General features: G+C 51.2%; 1 protein-coding gene across 1 annotated transcript in view; it reads right to left on the bottom strand.

Moving 5' to 3' along the window:
• The window catches only part of RGS19 (regulator of G protein signaling 19), a 60,152-nt gene extending 48,498 nt beyond the window's left edge, over window positions 1-11,654 (bottom strand). The window contains exon 1 of the mRNA XM_088674741.1: window positions 11,441-11,654. The gene's annotated coding sequence lies outside the window, so the exon portion shown is untranslated. The remainder of the gene's footprint in view (window positions 1-11,440) is intronic.
• Window positions 11,655-18,165: the final 6,511 nt, after the last annotated feature.

Genomic DNA, 18,165 nt, shown 5'->3' with positions numbered 1-18,165 from the left:
ATCCTTTGCAAGCAGTCTAAGTGTGTGTGTGTGTGTGTGTGTGTGTGTGTGTGTGTGTGTGTAATATTTGTATATATATATAAATGAGAAAAATTACAAGATCATAAAATACAGAACAAATGACAAACAATCAAATTAATTCTCCAAAAACGCTGGCAAAGCAAATTTTCTGCAGATGGCGACAAACAACCAGAATTGTAGGTGCCTGTCTGATTTTAATAGGAACACTAAATAAATAAATAAATAAATAATATATTTATACCCCACCCATCTGGTTGGGTTTCCACAGCCACTCTGGGTGGCTCCCAACGGAATATTAAAAACATGATAAAACATCAAATATTAACAACTTCCCTAAACAGGGCTGCCTTCAGATGTCTTCTAAAAGTCAGATAGTTGTTTATTTCCTTGACATCTGAAGGGCTCCACTACTGAGAAGGACCTCGGCCTGGTTCCCTGTAACCCCACTTCTCGCAATGAGGGAACCGCCAGAAGGCGCTCAGAGCTGGACCTCAAATTACTATGATAAAAGCCTCACGTCACAAAGAAATTATACGAAAGTGAATTAACTGTGGAACAACCAGGAAGGCTTCTTCAGGTGATCAGACAGGTGTATATGGAACAGGGTGGACCTTGTTACAAGCATCATGGCAGTGAGACTGTGGCATAGCGGTTAGTGTCAGACTGGGACCTGGGTTCAAATCCCTACTTGGCCACGAAGCTCAATGGGTGACTTCGGTTCGGTTGCTGCCTCTCAGCCTAACCTACCTCACAGGGGTCATTGTGGAGATTAAATGAAGAAAGGGAGAACCATGTGTGCTCCTTGGAGGAAACAAAAGTGGAATATAAATGCAATAAATATAAAAGAAAAACCATGGTGCCTCCGCAGCAGCCCAGCAGGACACCTTCATCTGCCCCAGCTGCAACGAAATGTGTCTCTCCCATATCGGTCTCTACAGCCACAGCAGGCGCTGCAACTCTCCAACGGTTGGACTTCAGCCCCAAAGGCACGCTCTTCCACTGTCTCTCCCGAGACAAACAGTTGCCAACAAACAAATACAGTGGTACCCCGGTTTCAGAATGGACTTCCAGAACGGATTAAGTTTGAGAACCAAGGTACCACTGTAAAATAAACGCAACAATTTTTCAAGCGCAAGGGGAACTCCAGACCTATGCCATCTGGCCAGCGGAGTTCAAGGAACTCCAGGTGTCTGGAAAACAAGGAGATTTGGTCTGTTTTGGGATGTGTGGATACGGTACTTAGTCTGGAGGGGAGATGAAGAGCAGCCAAACGTCAGACTCTGCCAGTGGCCTCTTTAAAGAACCTGATGTCTGCCAAGGTCTCTTGGAAGGCTCTACAGAGCTGCTTAAGGAGAACTGTTGGCTTTCCAGACAGCTTCATGGATCCCTAGAGGAGGCTCACCTTCACCCCCAATCATACATTTATAGGCTGCAGCAACTGTGACAGGAGCCACCGTGGCACATTTCGGAGACTGTGCTTCTTCCGTCACCATATGCACTGAAAAATGCTTTCCAGTATTTCTGCAAGGTTTTAGCTAGTCGTTATTATCCAGCAGGAGCCAATTCACCTCTTCTACCTAGAAGTCTGTGAGCCGAGGAAACTGGAGGGAGGGGGGAAGAAGATCTGACCCACCCCTAAGGACTTTCTCCCTCAATTTTCCCAATTAAGGAAAGTAGGGAAATTTGGGTGAGCACTGGCAGGGGCAGAACGGCTACTTTTACGTTCTTTGAATGAATGGAATGCTTTTTAAGGCAAGACTTTACTGAAGTGTAGTATGAAGATTCAACCACCCATGTCTTTTGTGCTCTATAGGTACACTTGCAGATTTGGAAGGGACCCCAAGGTTCATCTAGTCCAACCCCCTGGAATGCAGGAATCTTTTGCCCAACATGGGACTGGAACCCATGACCCTGTGATTAAGAGTCTCTTGCTCTACCGACTGAGCTATCCTGGGTTTTCATTTCGTACTGCCCAGTGATCTTTGAATGGAGGGGGTAAACAAATTAAATTGATGATGATAATATTGATGATGATGGAAGCAGCAATGCTTCTGAATACCAGTTGCGTTAACCACTGCGCTGCAGCGCAGTTCAGTCACAGAAAGGCTGCACCCCTGCATCTCACTGAACCCCTACACTGGCCTCGGTCCAGTATACCTGAAGGAGCGTCTCTACTCCCATCGTTCTGCCCGGACACTGAGGTCCTCCTCCGAGGGTCTTCTGGCGGTTCCCTCGCTGTGAGAAGCCAAGTTACAGAGAACCAGGCAGAGGGCCTTCTCAGTGGTGGCACCCGCCCTGTGGAACGCCCTCCCACCAGATGTCAACGAGAAAAACAACTACCAGACTTTTAGGAGACATCTGAAGGCAGCCCTGTTTAGGGAAGCTTTTAATGTTTACTAGATTATTGTATTTTAATGTTCCGTTGGAAGCTGCCCAGAGTGGCTGGGGAATAAATACCGTGTTTCTCATATTATAAGTCATGTCTTATATTAATTTTTTCTTCAAAAAAACACGACATGGCTTATTTTTGAGGGATGTCTTATTTTTTAATAAAGTGCACGCGGGCGCTGTTTGCCGGGCTTGTCAAGCCCAGCAAACAGCGCCCGCCGATCTTCGGTGACAGGCGGGGGTGGGCGGAGAGCGGAGAACGATCTCCGCTTCCCCCCCACCCCCGCCTGTCACACAGCACAGGTCGGCGGGCGCTGTTTGCCGGGCTTGTCAAGCCCAGCTAGGAGCGCCCGCCGATCTTCGGTGACAGGCGGGGATGGGGGGAGAGCGGAGAACGATCTCCGCTTCCCCCCACCCCCGCCTGTCACACAGCAAAGGTCGGCGGGCGCTGTTTGCCGGGCTTGTCAAGCCCAGCTAGGAGCGCCCGCCGATCTTCGGTGACAGGCGGGGATGGGGGGAGAGCGGAGAACGATCTCCGCTTCTCCCCCACCCCCGCCTGTCACACAGCACAGGGCCGAAGATCGGCGGGCGCTGTTTGCCGGGCTTGTCAAGCCCAGCAAGGAGCGCCCGCCGATCTTTGGTGACAGGCGGGGGTGGGGGGAGAGCGGAGAACGATCTCCGCTTCTCCCCCACCCCCGCCTGTCACACAGCACAGGGCCGAAGATCGGCGGGCGCTGTTTGCCGGGCTTGTCAAGCCCAGCAAACAGCGCCCGCCGATCTTTGGTGACAGGCGGGGGTGGGGGGAGAGCGGAGCACGATCTCCACTTCCCCCCACCCCGCCCATCATACAGCACAGGGCCGAAGATCGGCGGGCGCTGTTTGCCGGGCTTGTCAAGCCCAGCAAACAGCGCCCGCCGATCTTCGGTGACAGGCGGGGGTGGGCGGAGAGCGGAGAACGATCTCCGCTTCCCCCCCACCCCCGCCTGTCACACAGCACAGGTCGGCGGGCGCTGTTTGCCGGGCTTGTCAAGCCCAGCTAGGAGCGCCCGCCGATCTTCGGTGACAGGCGGGGATGGGGGGAGAGCGGAGAACGATCTCCGCTTCTCCCCCACCCCCGCCTGTCACACAGCACAGGGCCGAAGATCGGCGGGCGCTGTTTGCCGGGCTTGTCAAGCCCAGCAAGGAGCGCCCGCCGATCTTCGGTGACAGGCGGGGGTGGGGGGAGAGCGGAGAACGATCTCCGCTTCCCCCCCACCCCCGCCTGTCACACAGCACAGGTCGGCGGGCGCTGTTTGCCGGGCTTGTCAAGCCCAGCTAGGAGCGCCCGCCGATCTTCGGTGACAGGCGGGGGTGGGGGGAGAGCGGAGCACGATCTCCGCTTCTCCCCCACCCCCGCCTGTCACACAGCACAGGGCCGAAGATCGGCGGGCGCTGTTTGCCGGGCTTGTCAAGCCCAGCAAACAGCGCCCGCCGATCTTTGGTGACAGGCGGGGGTGGGGGGAGAGCGGAGAACGATCTCCGCTTCCCCCCCACCCCCGCCTGTCACACAGGACAGGTCCGAAGATCGGCGGGCGCTGTTTGCCGGGCTTGTCAAGCCCAGCAAGGAGCGCCCGCCGATCTTCGGTGACAGGCGGGGGTGGGGGGAGAGCGGAGCACGATCTCCGCTTCCCCCCACCCCCGCCCGTCATACAGCACAGGGCCGAAGATCGGCGGGCGCTGTTTGCCGGGCTTGTCAAGCCCAGCAAGGAGCGCCCGCCGATCTTTGGTGACAGGCGGGGGTGGGGGGAGAGCGGAGCACGATCTCCGCTTCCCCCCCCACCCCCGCCTGTCACACAGGACAGGTCCGAAGATCGGCGGGCGCTGTTTGCCGGGCTTGTCAAGCCCAGCAAGGAGCGCCCGCCGATCTTCGGTGACAGGCGGGGGTGGGGGGAGAGCGGAGCACGATCTCCGCTTCCCCCCACCCCCGCCCGTCATACAGCACAGGGCCGAAGATCGGCGGGCGCTGTTTGCCGGGCTTGTCAAGCCCAGCAAGGAGCGCCCGCCGATCTTTGGTGACAGGCGGGGGTGGGGGGAGAGCGGAGCACGATCTCCGCTTCCCCCCACCCCCGCCCGTCATACAGCACAGGGCCGAAGATCGGCGGGCGCTGTTTGCCGGGCTTGTCAAGCCCAGCAAGGAGCGCCCGCCGATCTTTGGTGACAGGCGGGGGTGGGGGGAGAGCGGAGCACGATCTCCGCTTCCCCACCCACCCCCGCCTGTCACACAGGACAGGTCCGAAGATCGGCGGGCGCTGTTTGCCGGGCTTGTCAAGCCCAGCAAGGAGCGCCCGCCGATCTTTGGTGACAGGCGGGGGTGGGGGGAGAGCGGAGAACGATCTCCGCTTCCCCCCCCGCCTGTCACACAGGACAGGTCCGAAGATCGGCGGGCGCTGTTTGCCGGGCTTGTCAAGCCCAGCAAACAGCGCCCGCCGATCTTTGGTGACAGGCGGGGGTGGGGGGAGAGCGGAGAACGATCTCCGCTTCCCCCCACCCCCGCCTGTCACACAGGACAGGTCCGAAGATCGGCGGGCGCTGTTTGCCGGGCTTGTCAAGCCCAGCAAACAGCGCCCGCCGATCTTCGGTGACAGGCGGGGGTGGGGGGAGAGCGGAGCATGATCTCCGCTTCCCCCCCCACCCCCGCCTGTCACACAGGACAGGTCCGAAGATCGGCGGGCGCTGTTTCCCGGGCTTGTCAAGCCCAGCAAGGAGCGCCCGCCGATCTTCGGCTCTGTCCCCCGATGCGCGACGGCTCGGGGAAGCAGGCAGGGAGCTCCTGCTGGGTCCCGCGCCTTCGCCTCTCGCTCGGTCGGGGCTACACGACATGGCTTATTTTCGGGGTATGTCTTATTTTTCACTAACCCTTAGAAATCCTGTCATGGCTTATTTTTTGGGGATGCCTTAAAATATGAGAAACACGGTAATAAGTCATTATTATTATTATTATTATTATTATTATTATTATTATTATTATTATTATTATTATCTCCCCTCATCCTTAATTCTAGGGCCTTGTCCTCCGTTTCTCTCTCCATCCATACAACCCAGAGCCATTCTTCCTATAAAGCTTTTGGCACAGCCTCTTAGTCCTCACTAGGGATGCCACGTTGGAGAATTCGAACAGAAATGGAAACAGGGGTGCAATCTGCCGTAGTCGGCATACCCGTCTATTGTCCGGAACGGAAATCCACCTGGCCAATACGATGAGGATTTGCTATTGTCCCGGTTGCTTTCAGTCTGCAAACAATCACGTTCCCTTCCCACCTGCTTTTGCAAATGAATGGGGTGGAATAACATAACTGATCCGAATTACGTACTTTTGCCGCAGCAGACAAAATGAGACAAAAAGTGTTGTTTATGGCAGAAGGCGAATCGCAGCAGAATGGGAACAGTGCTGCATGTGACGAGTACAGGGCTGAATGGAAAACGCTCCATCTCTTCGCTATGGAAACAAAGCCCGAGTACGTGTAACTGAACAGGGTACATATCCTTCCATTCACCCTTCTCTCCTCCGTCCCCCTTAGGCTTCCCACAGTCAGATCTTCAATTGTAGGCTCTCTGGGGCAGGGACCTTTAAAGAGAGACATGCGTGCTGACGGTGATATGCAACACACTTCCTAATAGAAAGCTCAGCTTGTGAATGTCACCAGGATATTCACCTAACACGAGGTAACAAGATCAAAGCATCAGTACAGTTGGAAAAGCCCCAGGCTTTACTGACGCACAGAAACAACTTTTCTATCAAAAGAAAAGAAGGGAATCCTCTCTCTCTCTCTAAAACAAAATTAGCTAATCTCTCAAAATAATCCATCGCACTGTTGACTCATGTTCAGCTTGTGGTCCACCAAGACCCCTAGATCCTTTTCACATGTACTTCTCTCAAGCCAGGTGTCTCCCATCCTGTATTTGTGCCTTTCATTTTTTTTGCCCAAGTGTAGTACTTTACATTTCTCATTGTCAAAATTCATCTTGTTTGCTTTGGCCCAGTTGTCTAATCTGTTAAGGTCATTTTGAAGTGTGATCCTGTCCTCTGGGGTATTAGCCACCCCTCCCAATTTGGTGTCATCTGCAAACTTGCTCAGGATGCCCATCATCCAAGTCATTGATAAATATATTGAATCAGACTGGGCCCAAGACAGAACCCTGTGGCACCCCACTAGTCACTACTCTCCAGGATGAGGAGGAGCCATTGATGAGCACCCTTTGGGTTCGGTCAGTAAGCCAGTTACAAATCCACTGAATGGTAGCATTGTCTAGCCCACATTTTATCAGCTTCTTTACAAGAATATCATGGGGCACCTTGTCAAAGGCCTTGCTGAAATCAAGATAGGCTACATCCACAGCGTTCCCTTCATCTACAGGCTTGTAATTCTGTCAAAAAATGAGATCAGATTAGTCTGACATCACTTATCTATCAAAAGAAAAGAAGGGAATCCTCTCTCTCTCTCTCTCAAACAAAATTAGCTAATCTCTCAAAATAATCCATCGCACTGTTGACTCATGTTCAGTTTGTGGTCCACCAAGACCCCTAGATCCTTTTCACGTGTACTGCCAGCAAGCCAGGTTGCCCCCCCCCCCAATCTTATATTTGTGCAGCTGGTTCTTCCTGCCTAAGTGCCGAACCTGACATTTGTCCCTGTTGAAATTCATTTTCTTAGCTGCTACAATCCTGCAGAGTCACAGCCAGCCAGTGGAGTGTGGACCATACTTAGCTAAATCGGTCAGCATCAAGCAGCTCATCCTAATCGATTTATTTTTATTTATTTCGTAACACTGATTGACTGCCTGGTTGCAAACAAACAAACAAAACCTCAAAGCAGTTTGCGGGGGAAAAGATAAAATGAATAAAATCACCAATAAGGAGAATCGGCAACATTTAAGACTTTTGCAACATTAAAATAACAGTAAACTAAAAAACAGATTAAAACTCGCAACAACTTTCTAAATTCCCAGAGAGGCTTCACACGCAAAAATGTTTGTAGCAGCTGCCGAGAAAAGTACTGTACAGCAAAGGCGCCCTTGCCTGAGATCAAGAGACAGGGAGTTCCAAAGTTCTGGCACACTAAAATACTTAATTCATGCGAATGCAAAACGACACACACACACACACACACAGGTGTTTTGGCGTGCAACTGGGAGCTGTACCGGTAGTACAAAATATCTGGGTGCTGCCACATTGAGGAAACTGCTTTGGAGAATGAGAGGGTGGGCTGGATAGGTGCAGTATTTGTTTCTCAAGGGGTATTGCCATCCCCTCTGGGGATCCCTTCCACATTTGGGTGCTGGGCATGCACAGAGGCTCCTGCATGTTGCTCAGGTTCCCTCCTGGGGGGAACACGCCACCTGCCCGCCCCCACCTGGCTGGCAAATTGTGCCGCCGCCTTCGTTGGCGCTAGCTGAGAGCAGCTTAGGCTCCAAGCAGCGAGTGTGGGAGTCCTTTTTAATAAATAAATAAATAAATAAATAAATGTGGTTTTATAAATGATCTTTTAATTGACTCTCGCATCATTCCCATTTTGACGTTTCTCCGTTTTGCAAAACCGCAGCTGCGCGTCGCCCGTGCCAGGAAAGCAAAACAAACGGAGGGAGCAGCCGTTTGTTTTTGCAATCTGAACGGTCCCCCGTCCAGATCGATAGGTACAGCCACTGGGCTTAAGATACCCCCAAATGCTGGACGAGACAAATTGCAATTCACACAGGCGTAGCCGAATGCTACACCCATTTTCACCAATTCCTCCTGAATTCAACAAAAAAAGTTACAGAAAAGCAGAAGGATGCCTTAGGCAGACTCCACTGGTCTGCCCGACCTCTCTGATTGGCAGAAAAAGATGTTTCCTCATCTTTAACGGGATATATTTGTTACTTGCATTTGCATCTCACATTCCCCGCCCCCACGAAGCTCATGGTGGCAAACGTGCTTCTATCCCTACTCATTTAATCCATACAACAGCCCTGCGAGGTAGGTTAGGCTGAGAGGCAGCGAGTTCAAAATTTGCCAGGCGCATTTTGCACCCGGATACCGGCCACTTGTGACCAAGTGAAGATGCCCAGGTGCTAGGAATGGTGTCTGACATCTCCACCATCTGGAGGCACATGCCCAGGTGTCTTCGGACTGTGACTGTTTTCACACACTAACAACACACCCTGTAGAATTCCACCCATTGTACTTTATCTGCACAATCGGAACGAATTTCAGGAACCAAAAACTCACGTTGAAACGTATGACTTTTGAGCTGCCCGGCCCCAAAATGGCAACAAGGCGTTCTGTTTCGGCGACTATAACCCTGGTTTAAGGAGCTATTTAGCACCTAAGCTTATACATCTGAGTTTCTAACGAGGAGTGACCGACTCCCAAGGTCAACCAGTGAGTTTCCTGACCAAGTGAGGATTCGAACCCTGACTTCCCAAGGTCCTAGTCCGACACTCTAACCCAGGGGTCAGCAAGGTTTATCTTGCCTGGGCCGGATGGGTCCTGCAGAGATCCCTCTGTGGGCCGGATCACGCACTCCCCCTGCAATTTTCAGCGTCTGCACACGCGCAGACACAATTTCCAGTGCCACAGAAGCGAGTCCCCGCACCGTGCTGGTTTAGCGCCACACACGAGCAGGCAGCTCGGTTCAGGACGACTTCCGTGGGCCGCTTCTGGCCTATGAGCCTTAGGTTGCTGACCCCTGCTCTAACCACTACCCCACGCTGGCTCTCAAAGACAGAGAAGAGGCGGTATCTACAAAGACTGGACATTCTGCAGGCAACTCAGGGTTCTACCAGGAGGACAGCAAAACCGAACCGGGACCTGGGTTCAAATCCTGGCTCATTCACAAAGCTCAATGGGTAACCTTGGGTCAGCCACTGCCTCTCATCCTTAACCACCTCACAGGATTGAATGAGGAAAGGGAGAACCATGTAAGATAAAAAAGCAATAAAATGAATATAAAAATCCAAGCCACCCAGGGTTCAGATCCCTCCCTAGCCTGAAGCTCTTTTGCACCCTTTGCTTTTTCTTTTTTTTCTTTCCAAAATCTGCAACGCGGGAGCTAGCAATGACCTCCATCACAGGGTTGTCATGAGATCGAATCCGAGCAAGGCCAAAACTACGTATATCGCCACGGTACTTTTAGCAGGCAGTCGTTAAAAAACAAACAAACAAGGTCCCTTGTAACTGAAGCAGATCTGTCTGGCTCCTCCTGTCCAGTGGCTCGTCTATTCTGACTGGCAGCTGTCCTTCACCAAGGCAGAGATTTCCTGCCCCCAAGGATTCCACCGTGGGGATTTCTGCATGCAAAGAGAGCATGGATGCCGGAGAAGAGCCACTACTAAACTGGGCTTTCGGAGGTAATGCGGTGGGGTGCCAGGCAATTCGCAGCTCTTCCTTCGGCAAGGCCGGGTTTTCTCTCCGCTGGGAAGCCCCGGAATTAAAAGACAGGGAAATCCCACAGCCGAATACTCCCCCCCCCCACACACACATTTCCTTGCTCTAGAAAAGGGGGAGATTTCTGCTGCGGGCTGTCTCTCCCTGTGCAAAAGCAGGGGTTCCCTGCTCCGGCAGAGGATGCCAGCTCTCCAGGGTGGGGCTGAAAAGTGGGGAGGGGGAAAGAGGAATTGGAGAGAGAGAGAGACAGACAGAATATTTGCAGGGAGGAAGAGGAGGAGGAGGAGGGGAAACCCCCACCGCAGACTCTGGAAAGGGAAAGCCCCTGCACCTCCCTTCCCTCCACCGTCCAGGGGAGGGCGAGGATGCAGCAGAGCGGGCGGGGTGGGGGAAACACTCTTGCAATGCAGGCAGGCAGGCATGGATGCCAGCTAGGAAGGGACTGCAGCCCAGCCGGGGGAGGGGGGGCGAGGAAGGCTGCTGGGAGCGCCCTCTTGAAGGAGCTTTCCAACGCATCCTTGATTTATTTATTTTTTAAGTGCATGTTATATATATTTTTACACACACACACAGAGAGAGAGAGAGAGAGAGAGAGAGAGAGAGAGAGAGAGAGAGAGAGAGAGAGACATTTGCTCCGAGCAACTCGTGCAAGGGCTGGCGGGCATCACTCGCCACGCGACACGCCCGGCAAATCCTCGGGTCAAGGAGGAGGAAGCGAGAGGGCGCGCGCCAGCCTCCTGCCCTGGCTGCACCTTCAAAAAGGGAAGAACCCCCCACCCCACCCGAGCTGGCAACCGGCTGCGTTGCAAGCGATGCAAACTCCCATTCAGGATCCCCTTCTCCAGTCCCCTTCCGAGCAAAAGCCACGCATAGAGAAGGCTTCCTCTCTCTCTCTCAAATCGGATGCAAACCACCGCACATGGCTTTGATTTCAAAAGGGCCATACGGCGGGTGTGTGTGTTTTTTTTAATGCAATGCCCCCCCCCCCGCCTCAGCACAGGGGGTGTGGAGAGAGACCCTCGCTCAGCTGGCAAAACGGGACGCGGCCACCCCCCCTCCAAACGCACCCGCTTTGCCTCCTTCCCCTCCAAGTCCAGAAATTTGCAGGCACTAAGCAGCTGGGGTGTGTGTGTGTGTGTGTGTTGGCTTATTTCTTTCCTTCCACCTCCACCCTTGGCTGCCCATCTCCTCCCAGTCCATTGCAAGTGGATCTCTCTCTCCCTGCCCCCACCCCCCCACCCCAGTGGCACACTTGATGCATTTATGAAGACGGGAGGGAGAGAGAAAGAGGCTCGCTCGCTTCCCCGCGCGGCAGTTTCAGGAAAGCCGTTTTTCGTCTCTCTCTCTCTCTCTCTCTCTTTTGCAACGCGATGCAAAGACAGGAAGAGGACCGGGGAGGGGCGGAGGGGCTTTTCCTCTCTCTCTCTTGCAAGGTCTGCTCCGATTCTGCTCTTTCCCTTCCCTCCTCCAAGGAAACACCCCCTCCTCTGCCCCCCACCCCCACCCCCGGCCCGATCGCTTCTCTTTTGCACCCGCGCCGAGGACCATGGAGAGTGGCTGCTGTCTGTCTTTCCGTAGATAAGAGAATATATATATTTTTGCAAAAGAAAAAGAGTGGGGGTTACTCACGTTCTCTGCATCCGAGGCCCCTGCAGCCTCCCCCCGCCGGCTGGAGCACATCCGTGCCTGCCTGCCTTGCTTGCCTTCCTCCCCCCGGACTGCTTCTTCCTCGCCTCTTATTTTAAAGCTCCAGAATCGACACCCTTTGAGGAAAGGGAGGGGGGAAGGAAGGAGGCGAAGAGAGAATTGGAAAGCAAGCTTTGAAGAAGAAGAAAAAAAATACTGGCTGGCAGGGTCTCCACTGCGCACGCGTCCCCCAGCCCCAGCGATTGACTTCCTAAAGCAACTGCTGTTTTGCACTTCCTCGCGTCAAGAGCTAACCAACCAGCCCCCTTCCCGCTCCTCTCTCTCTCTCTCTCTCCCCACCCCCCTCTTCCCGGGACCGGGCAGTAGGGGTTGCCAAACCACCCGCAGCTCATGCACACCCATGCATGCGCACATACACACCTTTTCCCGGGTGCATGCATGCATTGCAAACCCAGCGCCTGCTGCTGCACCGTGCAAAGGAACCGCTCAAGCAGCAGGGAGAGAGAGGCTTGCAAATGGGAGAAAGAAAATCGAACCTGCTCGTCATCTGCATTGCATCCGCCGACGGCGCAAGTTGCAGAGCGGAGTAGTATTTTGGGGGGTGGGTGGGGTTTTTGAGGTGGGTGGGGGTTTTTTTTAGGGGCTCCGCGCGTGAGAAAGTTCAGGCGCTTCGCCACGCGCTTTTCTTTGAACTGCTTTGATTATTGTTAGCATTATTTTTGTTGGAAGTTTAATCTGAGATGGGATTCGGATTCAGGGCAGAACGCTGCCGAAAGGAACGGGCAGGTGTGGAGTGCCAGGAGTGCCTCTGAGCACGTGCAAAGCGCCCTTCCTTCGCAAGTTTGGATAGCGCGGAAGCCGGGTCGTTGCCACCCCACTTCCTGACGCTCCCAGTGGGTCATGTCCGAAGGGGAACTCGAAGACCCTGCGGCAGAGGTGGCTCCCCAGGTCTCTCACCTGCCGCCCAGTGGACGCGTGGTCACTGCGCATATCCTACCGCTTCTTCGAGGAAATGCTGGAGAGGTCTTTATTACATTTATAGCTCACCCTTTTCTCCAAGAAGCAAATGTGACTTGCAGGATTCTCCCCTGCCCATTTAATCCCACAACAGCCCTGTGAGGTAGACAAGGCTGAGAGACAGTGACTGACCCAAGGTCACCCAATGAGCTTCATGGCAGAGTGGGGATTTGAACCCTGGTGTCCCAGGTCCTAGTCCATTACAACCATAGTTCAAATCTCATTGCAGCCACAAGCTGCTAAGGAACCTTAAGGCAGGGGACTATTCTGTTTAGCCCAGGCATCCCCAAACTTCTCCCTCCAGATGTTTTGGGACTACAATTCCCTTCATCCCTCACCACTGGTCCTGTTAGCTAGGGATGATGGGAATTGTAGTCCCAAAACATCTGGAGGACCGAGTTTGGGGGTGCCTGGCTTAGCCTCAACACAAACACACACAGCCTCAACCACTTGCAGGAAGGGGTTAATTATACTGGCCTGCCTTACAGGGCTGGTTTGTCAGGATTAAGGTGATCGAGTATGTTTCGAGCTTTGAACATTTGCAATTGGCTGTATGTGCTAAGACTTAGAATCATAGAATCATAGAGTTGGGAGAGACCAAGAGGGCCATCCAGTCCAACCCCCTGGCGAGCAAGAAACACCATCAAAGCATTCTTGACATATGCCTGTCAAGCCTCTGCTTAAAGACCTCCAAAGAAGGAGACTCCACCACACTCCTTGGTAGCAAATTCCACTGCCGAACAGCTCTTACTGTCAGGAAGTTCTTCCTAATGGGAGTTCATTATGAATAAGAGGGGGAATGTATTCACATAATAACCTTGGAAGTGTCGTGCTGGATTGGACCGAAGGCCTATCTAGTCTCACCGTGGACAGTCAGCTTTCTCAATGGGAATCCCACAAGCAGGGCTTGAGTGCAATAGCTTTGTTCCCAAGCGACTGATATCCAAGAGGAATACTATAGAGCTCTGATCCTGGAGACAACATATAGCCCAGGGGTAGGCAACCTAAGGACTGGGGGCTGGATCCGGCCCAATCACCTTCTCAATCCAGCCCTCGTACGGTCTGGGAATCAGCGTGTTTTGACATGAGTAGAATGTGTGCTTTTATTTAAAATGCATCTCTGGGTTATTTGTGGGGCATAGGAGTTCGTTCATTTTTTTTTTTCAAAATACGGTATAGTCTGGCGCACCACATGGTCTGAGGGACGGTGGACTGGCCCACGGCTGAAAAAGGTTGCTGACCCCTGGTATAGCCCATCATAACTAGTAGCCTTTGAGAGCCTTCTCCTCCATGAATTTCTTTAACGCTCCTTTCATGTAAAAGTTGGAATCCATCGAGAGAAAAAACTGGTGTAGAAATTGCACGAGCTCGGCAACCGCTTTCGTTTTCCCCAAAACCTTCCCGTTTCTTTGCCTTCAGGGTTGAAAATGTGAAAATCTCTCGCATGCCTTTTCCAGTGCCAAAGTGAAAATCCAGTTTGCCCTGAAAGGAGCCCTATGCTCAACATCATATGCACCTTAAATTCCGAAGGCTTGTCTCAGTAAACTTGGAGGAAGGATAAAAAGAGGGAGCCCATCACATCCTCACTTAGGAAGGAAACCCGCAAAATAGGGGCAACCTTTTTTCGGCTCTCCCTCGTGTCCCCCGCCCCCAGCTGGGCTTCTGATGTTGATGAGACCCAGAGAACGTGCTCACCTGGAGATTTTAACACCCGGATCTTTCAGGTCTGGGCCCAAACCTTAACTTGTCATGTCCTCCAATCTTGGACTCGTAGTTTGCTCACCCCACGCCAAGCAAACCTTGGTTGTCGGAGGGGGGGGGAAGGGAACCACTGACCCAGATGTAAAGGGCACTGCAATCTAACACCTGTGGTTTGCAACTTGTGGCACAGCAGTGGGAAGGAAAGTGGCAGAGACTTCTGAGTGATGTTCTCCAATATGCTGTCTGTTTGTGTTTAGCAACAATTAACACAGGAGCAGGGAACAAACAGCCATCCAGATGTAGTTACATTTCCAGCTTCCATCAGCCCGGCCAGAGTGACCAATGATCGAGGATGGTTTTGAAATGAATTTAAAAAATTAAAGAAGTGTCCAGTAGCACCTTAGAGACCAACTAAGTTTGTACTGGGTATAAGCTTTCATGTGCATGCACACTTCTTCAGATATACTGAAGACCCAGAACAAACTTAGTTGGTCTCTAAGGTGCTACTGGACAATTTTTAATTTTTTAAAATTTTATTTCAACTGCATCAGACTACGGTACCTGAATCCGGGATGGTTGTCTTATTTATTTATTTATTTATTTATTTATTTATTTATTTATTTATTTATTTATTTATTTTATATGCCACCCTTTATCCGAGGACCACAGGGCAGTTTATGAACACAAAAATATGTAACGCGGTAACAAACAAATACAACAAACCCTCTATGGGTAGTTTAATTAGCCAGAGGCCGGCAGGGGGGAGAGAAAAGGAATGTTTTTGCCTGACACCTAAAGATATGGAACAATTGCGCCAGGCGAGCCTCCCTGGGGAGAGCATCCCAAAGATGAGGAGCCACCACAGAAAAGGCCCTGTTCTCATGTTGCCGCCCTCCGTACCTCTTACGGAGGAGGCGCGTGAAGAAGGGCCTCAGGTGATGATCTCAGGGTCTGGGGCGGTTCATATGGGGGGAGACGGTCCTTGAGGTATTATAGTCCAATTTCCAGATGGGAACAACATCTGGAATGCCACTCATTCCCCACCCCTGCCTTAATGTGTTGTGGCTTACCTGTACCCTTCTCATATTGGGCTCCCATCACCTCCCAGCCGGAATGGGCAATGGTCATGGCTGATGGGAGCTGTAGTTGGTACCTAACCATGGTCTCTATACCAGGCATGGCCAAACTTGGCCCTCCAGGTGCTTTGGGACTACAACTCCCATCATCCCTAGCTAACAGGACAAGTGGTCAGGGATGATGGGAATTGTAGTCCCAAAACACCTGGAGGGACAAGTTTGGCCATGCCTGGTCTACACTGATTGGCAAAGACTCAATGGTTTCAGTGACAGAACCTTTTCCATCTCTACCGGGGATTAAGCATGAGACTTGTTGGACACAAAGCATCATTGGTCGGTGGCTCTTCCTGGTTTTGAGCTCTATCATGGGGGAAAATATTTGTCAGTTGTTTGGGGTTTCTTCTTCTCGGTAGTGGCACCCACCCTGTGGAATGCCCTCCCGCCAGAGGTCAAAGAGAACAACAATGACCAGACCTTTAGAAGGCATCTTAAGGCAGCCCTGTTTAGGGATGCTTTTAATGTCTGATGGATTTCTGTATTTTAATGTTTTGTTGGAAGCTGCCCAGAGTGGCTGGGGGAACCCGGCCAGATGGGCGGGGTATAAATAAATTATTATTATTATTATTATTATTATTATTATTATTATTATTATTATAGGGATGGAAGGAACTGTCGATTTTGTTCTGCTCAGTTTCTATTTCCCCCCCAATGTCAAATTCATTTTTCTACAGATCTGCAGCAATTTACGTTTTTGTTTTAAACCCAACTGTCATGTACATTCATCAGCATTTTTGTGCCATTTTCTCCCAATAAGCACATTTTTGTACGCAGATTTGACTCCTGCACACCATTTTCAAGCAATTTCCTTACATGCAATATGTGTGTGTGTGTGTGTGTGTGTGTGTGTGTGTGTGTGTGTGTGTGTATGTATATATATATTGTTGTTTTCACTAGTATATTCCTTTTTACACATGCTTTTCCCCATTAAGGGCATTTTGGTCAAATCGTTTGGTTGGAGAACTGCACCGCAAAGGTCAGGTAAGTGTGAATTTCATAGAATGGCTGTGTTTTGGTACTCGAGAAAGTGTGAATTGGATAAATTCATCTTTAAATAGGAACTCTGCACATATGTAAAAACCCGGGGGGGGCACTCTCTGGAAGATTTTCAGCAGATGTGGTTAATGCAGTTTATCTGTATGAATTTATTATTATTATTATTATTATCCAGCAATTGCCATAGGCAACGGTAGTGACCTTTACTCTTTTTTCACACTGTCAGATCTGGAAGGAGCGACTGCAATATTGTTTGGGTTTTGTTCCTGTATTTGAGCAGAGTTTTCTAAGGACCCATCTCGACTTTTGCCCTGACTTTTCTTTAGGTAGGGGCAGCAAAAGTTGCGCTACGATGCAACCCCCTCAAGTGCCCTGGTAAAAATCAGGATATCCCATTGTTTCGCACGAGAGCATGGTGGCCAATTTGGGCACCGCAATCTCACACTAGACACTTTTGGGGGAGCCGTGATCTCGCATGGTGCCGCCCCAAGCCTGTCTTTTGGGGCCATGATCACGTCATGTGATTCACACGGGAGCCCAGCCCTGGAAGATGCAAATCCCGTTTTTTTTTGTGCCCTGGTTGGAGGGTATGAAAGCACCCACCCACCTCCCATGGAACATCTATGGCAGGCATCCCCAAACTGTGGCCCTCCAGATGTTTTGGCCTACAACTCCCATGATCCCTAGCTAACAGGACCAGTGATCGGGGAAGATGGGAATTGTAGTCCAAAACATCTGGAGGGCCGAAGTTTGGGGATGCCTGATCTATGGCATTAAAAGTTAAAAGATTTCAGCCACCAGGAAATGCCCCAATTGGAACCGGAGTAGTATTTATTCTGAAACCTTTGCAGGTTCTAACAATATTGAAAGCTAATTGTGTACAACTACCGCAATACCTATCGCAAGGGCAAATTCTCCCGAAGGCACAATAAAAATTATTTCTGTGGGTCGGAGACAAGTTGGTAGAATGCTGCTATTTGGACTGGATTTGAAAATCTAAAGGCTTAAAAAGAGAAAACAGCACGATACAAAACAAGGCGAAACTTTGATTCCAGGAGAAAGTGGTGCAGAACAGATATTAAGGGACGTATTGGATCTAATCATAACAGTGTAGAATGCAGATGAATGCAAAGCAGTTTGGAGATGAAGCTCTGCTCCCTGAAAACCGTAGGAAGCTGCCTTCTATTTTTTTTAAAAAAAGTTTTTATTAAAGATATTATTGAGCTACAAGAGTCCATACAGTCAACTTTCAGTTCATGAGAGCCCTTTCTACAGATCAGTTATATTCTATGTGAGACACTATTGTTGTAGACCAAGGGTCAGCAACCTTTTTCAGCTGCGGGCTGGTCCACCGTCCCTCAGACCATGTGGTGGGCCAGACTTTTTGAAAAAAAACAAAAATCCACACTGGCTTGGCGAATCCACACCCTGATCAACTCCCGCCTGGAAACCAATGTCCTCACTGTGGAAGGATGTGTGGATCCAGAATTGGCCTCCACAATCCACTTACGGACTCATTGTTAAAACCGTGTTTATGGAACACAATAATTACTCGGCTACGAGGAATCTCCGGAGAAGAAGAAGAAGAAGAAGGAGGAGGAGGAGGAGGAGGAGGAGGAGGAGGGTTGGGTGAAGAAGAGAGGGGGAGAGACAGATGGGGGGGAGAGAGATCGGGGGTAGTGAACTTTCATTCATTTCCATAGTGTTTGTGTGAAGTTTTTGCGGGAAGGTTCTCTTCCTATTCATTTCCTAGTTTTCATTGGTGGTGAGAGCGATTGAGTTAGACCAGGGGCCAGGAAACCTTTTCAGCAGGGGGCTGGTCCACTGTCCCTCAGACCTTGTGGGGGGCTGGACTATATT

The sequence above is a fragment of the Zootoca vivipara genome, chromosome 7, assembly GCF_965207765.1.
Source record: "Zootoca vivipara chromosome 7, rZooViv2.hap1.1, whole genome shotgun sequence".
In the NCBI taxonomy this organism is placed as follows: Eukaryota; Metazoa; Chordata; class Lepidosauria; order Squamata; family Lacertidae; genus Zootoca; species Zootoca vivipara.
The sequence above is the reverse complement of the archived record's forward strand: the minus strand, read 5'-3'. Positions and strand labels throughout refer to the sequence as shown.